The sequence below is a fragment of the Perognathus longimembris genome, chromosome 10 (assembly GCF_023159225.1).
Source record: "Perognathus longimembris pacificus isolate PPM17 chromosome 10, ASM2315922v1, whole genome shotgun sequence".
Lineage (NCBI taxonomy): Eukaryota > Metazoa > Chordata > Mammalia > Rodentia > Heteromyidae > Perognathus > Perognathus longimembris.
Window position 1 is genome coordinate 15197075 of NC_063170.1, and position 8927 is coordinate 15206001.

An 8927-nucleotide genomic window follows, 5' to 3' on the forward strand; every position below is an offset into this window, starting at 1 on the left:
TCACAAGCAAAAAGATGGGTTGATTGGGGAAGCAAAAAGCAAACTGCCTGGCCAAGGACATAGCACAGACTCTGGAGCTGAAACTACATCCCTGAAAAGCAGGCTGAACAGCCAGGGAAACAGTGAAAACTCGGGAGCTGAAACCGTGAACCCTAGCAGTTCTCAAATTGGGGTTTATAAAGGAAAAAGAATAGCACAGATCTAGGGGCGAAGGGGAAGAGGTAGAAAAAATAAGCAAGCATGACACAGATGTAGGAGGTTGACAGAGCGGGTAGAGAAAATAACAAGTTATACAAACCATTACAGAAGCAAAATTTTGAGGTCAAGTTGACCTAATAAACAAGATGGAGTCAGCTCTATCCCCACCAACATTGCCTACCATGTTTTTCTAATCAAATTGCAGTCAGCTCTACAATACTAACCCTAACCCTTCTAACTCTGACCATCACCCTAACCCTTCTAACCTTAACCCTGACCCTGACCAACCCTAACATGGGCCCTAACTCTAACCTAAAAAGTACCATAACCCCTAACCCTAACGTGGACCCTATCCTGAGTCCTAACTCCTAACCCTAACATAGACCCTATCCCTAAACCTGACCCTAACCCAACCCCAACCCTAAAGTGGACCCTAACCAGAACCCAAACCCTAACTCGGACCCTAACCCTAACTCTAACGTGGACCCTAAACCTAACCCAATCTTTAACATGGACCCTGACCCTGACCCTAACCCACATGGCCACGTGAGAGCTCAGGTGTCTTCATTGTAGTCAGCCTCTTCTTTCACAAAGCCTTGTAAATGAGGGGTCCAGGAGGCCTGGGCAATTTGCATAAGCCTTTCTAATGTACTAACCCTAACCTTAAGGTGGATCCTAACCCTAACAGCACCAGTGCAATTTTTAAATCCTTTTTAATAAAATCAACAATGTATTGGATACAAAGTCTCCGCGTTTTACATCTCACCTCAGTCCATACAAAAACAAAAATTAAACTTTCTAAACATGGCTAGCACCACTTCCCTAAACTTTTCCAAATCATACCAATCCCTAGGGGGCTTATTACTTGTTATAAACAAATACCTACTAGTAAACTCCTTATAACTCCCCTTCACTGGCACCCTAAGGGGATACCTATCACTAACCCTTAACAGGGTATCCAGTGGCAACCAGCCATAATAATCATCCAAAATAACCACTTCCTGCTGCTCATACCCGTCCCACCAATCCCCCCGGGTCTTAAAATAATAACTCAGCCTCTTTACAAAAATCAAAACATGCCCGGCTCTTTTTGGGCCACACCAGGTGGCCCCAAAATAATTCTCCTGTCACTGTTTTAAAATCACAAAGCGTGATCAATATGCATAAATCCACCCACCCCTCAATGACCCGCCCATGCAGTATAAAAGGTTCTGGCATCTGCCAAGCTACTTCATTCAACTTCCACCCGCCCTTCAGGTCAGCCGCAAAAGCTGACTAGGCTCTCCCCTTTCTCTCCTCCAGAGGCTTCCCGTGTTCACTGTAAGTACCGTTCAGTTTAGCCACAAAAGGTGACCAGGCTCCCCGCTTTCTCTCCAGAGGCTTCCTGTGTTCAATGTACAAACCACCTTTACTGCAATACTTCTTATTGTCCTCATCACTGCCCATTGCCTTCTCAAAACGGCAACGTGAGAACCCAGGTATCTTCTTTATTCTAGTCAGCCTCTTCTTTGTCCAGAGATCCACAAAGCCTTGTAAATGAGGCATCCACGTGGTGTGTGTGACCAATTTACATAAATCCTTTCAGGTGTGACCAGTTTGCAGAAACCTTTCTAATGTACCCCTATCTAGCTGGGTCAAAAGTGTCCTTAACCCTAACCCTAACCCGGACTCTCCAAATGCTGTCCAGTGACTACCTTGCCCTGGGCTAATTACCCAGAACCCAGAACCCTCTGGATTTCCCCACAGGCCTCAGGCTCAGCTCTGCTCCTCCTCCCGACACCAGGCTCAGCTCAGTTCTGCTTTGCTCAGCTCTCTCTCTTTGTTCTCCTCAGGCCTCTGCCTTCAGCAGGCCTCCACCCTCAGGTCTCTGTTCTCTGCCAGTCCAGACTTCAGGCTAGCTGCTGGTCCCGACTCGGGTCTCTCCTCACCTCTGTCCTGTTTGCCCTTCCTCTGGAAGTCCCGCCCTTTTATCTCCCCCCGCCCCCCTTGCCCAGCAGTCCTGGGTGGCATTTCCCTTCCCCTATCTGGCTGGGGCAAAAACTGTGCCCAACCAAGCAGATTAAAACACAATACGGTTCTTTTCAAGATTTTCCTGTTTACTTATCTAATATCTGTGGTGGAAGAAACTCAGGTGAGCAAGATGAAATCTAGGCAGGTCAAATTTTCTGATTTTTGTCTTGATGTTTAAAAGGCCAAAACCTCCATTTGGAAGCAATAGAGAAGAAAATGATTTAATTTCCAAAAGTATTTTGTAGAAACATAAATTTATAAATAAATGCATGCATAAATAAATAACTACTATAAAGGGAATTATTATTTGAAGGGACATTTATGGATTGTTTTATTAAAACAATCATGAAGGGAGAGGCATTAATATCTCCAGCTTAATAGTTTACAGTAGTGGCTGCGAGATCATTTTAATGATCATCAAGAAAATATTACTATTTTTAAATGCATGGAAGTATTTCAGATTTCAATTCTGTACTGTTTGCATACAGAACACATCAATGGAGGAAGCAAGTCATGGAAAGACTACAATTTTCCAGAAATAAATGATAAATCTCTATATAATAAAGCATGCCCCCAACATTTATAGGACCTTATTCATAATCTTAAGAGTATGTTTGAAAGGTTCAGGCATATTTTTTTACTGTACCTGAAATCTAGTAAGTCTTTTAATTGCAAACATTATGTTCATTTCCATATGCTCATAACTTCGAATATGGTGGAGAGCAGACATTTTACAAGATTTATTGGAGTGTTATTTCCTATAGGCATTCATTTGGTGAGATTTTATGTGATGAATACATTTCTAATTGGGATTATTTACATAGGCATCTGGGCCCTAGTTAGGAGAGTAAGAGAGGAGTAGGACACTCCGGTTTTCTGGATGCTACATTTAACCTAACATTTGCTAGAGTTCAAGAAGTTGTTCATGTTATACCATTTGTATTGTTGGGGGGAGTAGAGCTGACTCCATCTTGACTAGGGAAACATGGTAGCAATTGTTAAAATGAAGTTAAATATTAGGTCAACCTGACCCCAAAATTCTGCTTCTGTAAATGGCTTGCTTGTTTGTTGCTTGCTCTGCTCCCTGTGTCAACCCCCTACATCTTTGCTATGCTTTTAGCTTTATAAACCCCAGCTCAAGGAGGACTGTCAGGGGTCACAGTTTCAGCTCCCGAGTCTGTGCTGAGTCCCTGGCTGGTCAGTTTGCTTTTTACTTCCCCAATAAACCCATCTTTGCTTGAAACTGTCTCTGAGTGGTGGACTCTTGGAGGGATGTGGGTTTGAGTCCCACTTGGTACCTCCCCCAGACCCAGTAACAGTATCTGAGGCTTAGTATGGCCTAGATGGCTTCTGTAATTCCTTCTAACTTTTCCTGTCCATAATTCTATATCCCAATGAAATCAACTTTCAAAGTTGATATCAAAGAGCAAAAGAGGCACTGATAAAGAAACTATGAAACATTAACTTAGATCAAAGATTTGTTGGTATTACTAGTAGGGTCAGGATAGAATAAATATTAATTGACTGAAGAAATTGTCTAAATGTTAACTATGTACCTGCTATATAGAGTATTGGAGCAAAATGAAAAAAAATTTTTAAAAGGAAGGTGTTCATAAGTAGATTTTATTTTCTGTAACATGTTTATGCTTATTACTAATGTGTAACATCCTCCATCTAAAACATCAATTTTTTTAATCCACTATTTGACTGAATATCTGTCAGGAAGTTATTTGGCAAGTCAAATTTAAATAAAAGCAAAATGAAGACAAATAATTTAAAAATGGCTTTCTATATACCTAAAACTGCAATTTACCTAGTAGTTGTCACAAGGCTTTATAGTATGCACAGGAAAGACATATAAACTTGTAATTTGTGGAATATATCACTGGCTGAGGCCAGACTGAGCCTGTAGAAGCTTGGGATTCTCCATTTTGGTTTATGAGCATTTGGGGAAGTGAAAAACTGCAACCAGAAGGTCTCTAAACATGACAGAAAACAGTAGTGCATTCTAAATGTATGTGTCAGCTCTGCAAAGTAAAGATTCTTGTCTCATGATTGTGCTTTGTGTTTGTAGTGTGAGGGTTTGAACTCAGAGCTTTGGATATGCTAGGCAGGTTCTGCTTGAGGGATACTAACAGCCCCCCCCCCTTTTTTTCCTAGTGTTTTTTGACATAGGGTCTCTCTTTTTTTTTTTTTTTTGCCCAGGTCAGCCTGGACTATAATATTTTCTTTCTTTTTTAAGTCTTCCTACTATAGCTGAAATGATAGGAATGTGGCCCCATGTTTTGCTTATTTTGCTTAGACAAGATACAAGAGTGATCCATTGTTACTGATGATGCTAAGGTTTGCCTGAGTGGTTCTTCTCCATGAAGTATGGGCTGAGGTTACTAATGTCATTCATTTAGTTGAGAATTTGTTGGCCTGCCACACATGAGGTTGCCTTGCTTGCAGGTGTGGGTACTTAGTTCTGGCTGTGGGCTGGAAAGTCTTCAATATTCTGCAAGTGGCATCTCACTGTCTGGCTCCTTATTTATGGAAGCCAAAGATGTTGCTAATCACATCTCTAAAGGCTAATCCTAGATCTTGAATCAGTAGGTTTTCTGCCACGTGTTTTCCTTATCTAAGGCCAAAATTAATAGACTTGGTTGTTTCATAGCAGCAGGTGCAAGCACCTATACCCCTTTCTATTAACCACAGTTGTCTTTCAAGATAATCTACCAACCTTTGATTTGTGTAAGAGCTCAGGGATACTAAATTAAAATCATGGAAAACAATCCATGTCTTATTCAGTGAAAAGACCCAAGACTGGATGTCTATGTCAAATACTAACGTGGAAATTGGTTCTGTAGGTTATAGGCCGTGGTCCAGGAGAAAAATTTAATCTGTAGTCTTAAAACTATAGAAACACATGTATGAACTTATTCACACTACTTTACTCCTAAATTTGTATCACAATTGAACCCAGGAATTGTTTCAGTATGCAAAGTTATTTCCAAGGCACTTATGAGCAAAATACTATTTATATTCTTTTTCTATTAATCCTATTATTTGTCTTGGCTTACCGAATTGCATGTCAAGCAAAAACACACTTAGTACAGTGTAAATATTTATGTACAAATGACTTCCTTTGATTGTTACTAATAACTATTAAGGTGCATCCTGTCTTTATTCCCTCTGAAGCCAGTGATGTCAGAGGATTCCACTACTTGGGTACATAGCAGCATCATTAGACCCCTGATGACACTTTCCATTATCTCTTAGTTTTGAAACCTGCTATTTTTTTCATCTTAATTCTTCCCACATCTTTCTACATGAAAGCAGGAGAGGGAAAAGATACAATATTCATCTCAGAAAGCAGTGATCTTCAGATATGCTTTAGAAATTATGAGTAAAAAGTAAAATCTTTTTAAGAATTCTGAATTTGCTCATATCATGTTCATTAGAACATGACAATTGTATCACACTTGGAAGAGTGACTTCTGCCTTTCACATTCCTACTAGGAGATTTCCTTCCTTCCTCCTTCCCTCCCTTCCTTCCTTTCTTTCCTCCACCTCTTCCTTTTTTGTTCTCTCTCTTCCTGAATCACACCCCATTCATGTTAATGAATATATTCACATATTTATTCTTAATTCACCAAATCAAGCTGTAAAGCTTTTAATACCTTTGTTATCATCTGGTGTAATACCACTGAACAGTTTAAGGTTTGTGAGCTGTCCTTTCGTTTGGTGATGCAGAATATCACTTGGTTTAAAGCTGGACCAGAGTCAGCCTTCACATACAGTGGGTACTTAGCAGATTTTGTAGGGTTTCTTGATATAACTTCTGCTTTACAAGAATTCTGCAATGTGATGGGGGAAAAAAATCCTTAAAGTAATATATCTCAGAAAACTTACATTCTTCTTAAATAATTAAAACATATTTTATACCTGTACTCTCTGACAAGTATTGGTGCAAGAGCTGTTTATCTTTCTTGAACTCAGAGGACTGAAGTTAAGGTAGGGATTTTTAAATTAGCATTTAAAAATGTCTAGAACTAGGATCAGAGGGCAATGCAGAGATGGCACTGGGAAACTTGCTCTGAAGTGTTTCAGAATTCTTTAATTAATCAGTTCTACAGCTACAAAGTGGTATGAATTTGTAACTACAGAACTTAAATCTAAGTAAAGCAAATTCACCTTTTGCTTTACTTATATTTGATAATTTCTGCAAATTTGATAACCAAGAAAAATTCCTGGCTTACGTGAAACTAGTAAACTGAGTTATAAATCATTATTCTGTGAGTAGTTTCAATGTCTTTCATGACCAAAGTACAGTACTCTTTTATTATTATTTTCTGCACAATGTCATATCTGAGTTTGCTTACCATAATATCCTCAATCACAGCTTGTTTATTTCTTATGTGTATTAAACTGAATCATATCCTTTGATCATTACTCCAGTATGATCTAACTGCAGTGACTGTATTCCTTCAATGAAAGAAAATAAAGAAAAGGTATTTGTTATTTCATTTAAGCTGTGTAGTCAAATACAGCATGAATTTAAAGAAACAAAATATAGCGAGTATCTCAAATACCTCCATTTCATCTGCTGAAATACTGAAGCATCTACAGAGGTGCTTTCTAACTTTGCACCCTATAATAGCCTGACAAATCTGCAACAAAGACACTATCAGTATGTGCACCCCACACCAAGATAGGTACATGTGGATTTTGGATACAGGTTCACTTAATGTGAAACCCTTTGCATTATTATCACTTGTAAACAAATGTTCAGACCTACAACCCATGGTTATTACTAATTTGATGAAATCCTGTAGCTCAGACACAGTGTTTTATAGAGGTAGAATTATGTGAGACACAAAGTAGGCACATTGACTACTAACAAGAAAATTCATGAAGGACATTCATTGTTCTTTCTGAGACAAAGTATGCTGCATTGTCCTAAAAATAAGTTGTTGTGCTATAAATCTTCCTAAAGCAATTATGTGCACTGCAAATCAACACTAGAATTTAGGATTTGGGTATGAATCCAAAGAGAATTCCTCTCAAGGACATTAGTTAAGGCAAATTATTTAACCCTTCCTCTCTTCATACAAAAAAATGTTGTTGTTGTTTTTTATCAATGAAGAATGCATATGTCATTGTTGTAAACAAAACAATGAGTTGGAAAGTAAAACTGCAAACATAATTTTTGTGACAGAATCGAGGTTCAACAAAATAGTAGTGGATTCTGGATCATTAATTCCAACCTATTTTCTTTAAATAGAATGGATGTCAAAAATAAGATGCAAAATCACTTAAGGAATAAATAGAAAAGTTGCCTTTAATTAGAACCCTGCAGTGGTGACATTATATTTTAATAAGCATGTAACTGTTCTGTCTGCTCTTCCTAATATTATTAGAGAAATGCCCTGACAAATATTATTAGGGCAATGCCTTAGAGAAATGTATTTCTGTCCTTTATCAGCATCCAGTCTAAAAGGCTCACATTTCTCCAATGGCTCTCCACAATCTTCATTACTAAGATGTCATTAATAATCTTCCTTTTTACATATAATATATATTTGAACAAAGGCGTAATCCTGGCTGAGAGCAACTGTCAAAAAACTATCAATTGATACATATCTGTAACTTCAGTTTGTCTTCAAGTTAAATCTTATTTTTCAGCATATGGGGAAAAAGCAAGCATTTTCTAGAGTGAAATCTCTGTTATTTCCTATATGGTTCTATTGATTAAAATATTCCACGATTTATTAGGTACCTGGATTGCTTCTTAGTTTCAATGTATCTTTAATCCAGGCACCAGTAGCTCACTCATGTAATCCTACCTACTCAGGAGGGTGACATCTGCGGATTGAGGTTCAAAGACAGCCTGAGCAGAAAATTCTGTCACACGCTAATCTCCAGTTAATCACCAGAAAACCAGAAGTGGAAGTTTGTATCAAAGTGGAAGAGCAGTAGCCTTCAGCAGAATGCTCAGGGACAGTGCCCAGTTCCTGAGTTCGGGCCTCATGACTGACAAAAATAAAGCAACTTTATAAATGTTATGTTTAGTAATTTAATATAGCTAGAATAATATGTGATGTACATTCTAGTCTAAGGAACTATATTGACTTTAATATTAATACCTAGCCTATCAAATAAATTTTAAATTGTTTGAAGAAGTTCATATCATTGCATAGCTATACTTAAGGTAGACTGAATGTAATTAAAAAAAAAATAGTTAAGCTAGGTGCCAGTGGCTCATTCCTGTGAAACTAGCTACTCAGGAGTCTGAGATCCAAGGATTGCAGTTCAAGGCCAGCTTGGCAGAAAAGTCCAGAAGACTCTTACCTCCAATGAACTACCAGAAAACTGGAAGTGGAGCTGTGGCTCAAAGTAGTAGAATACTACCTTTGACCAAAAGAGCTCAGGGACAGTATACATGCCCTGAGTTCAAGCCCTAAAACAGACAAAAAAGCAAACATGGCCTGCAGGGTTTTCAGATCTCAGGACTAATACCTATACTTAAAGACTTATTACAATAGCTTTTAGCTCTTTGACTGTTCATTCAATCTAGGGAATATTCAGACCCTTCTTGATACCATCATGTGATTCTGTTCGAACTCAATGGATTTAGGCTTATTAATGCCTCTTCTTCACTAGTAAATTAATAAAGATGAAGAAAGAAAACAAATAATAGTTTTCAGACCTGTTCTTCCTGGCTAGCATCATTAATA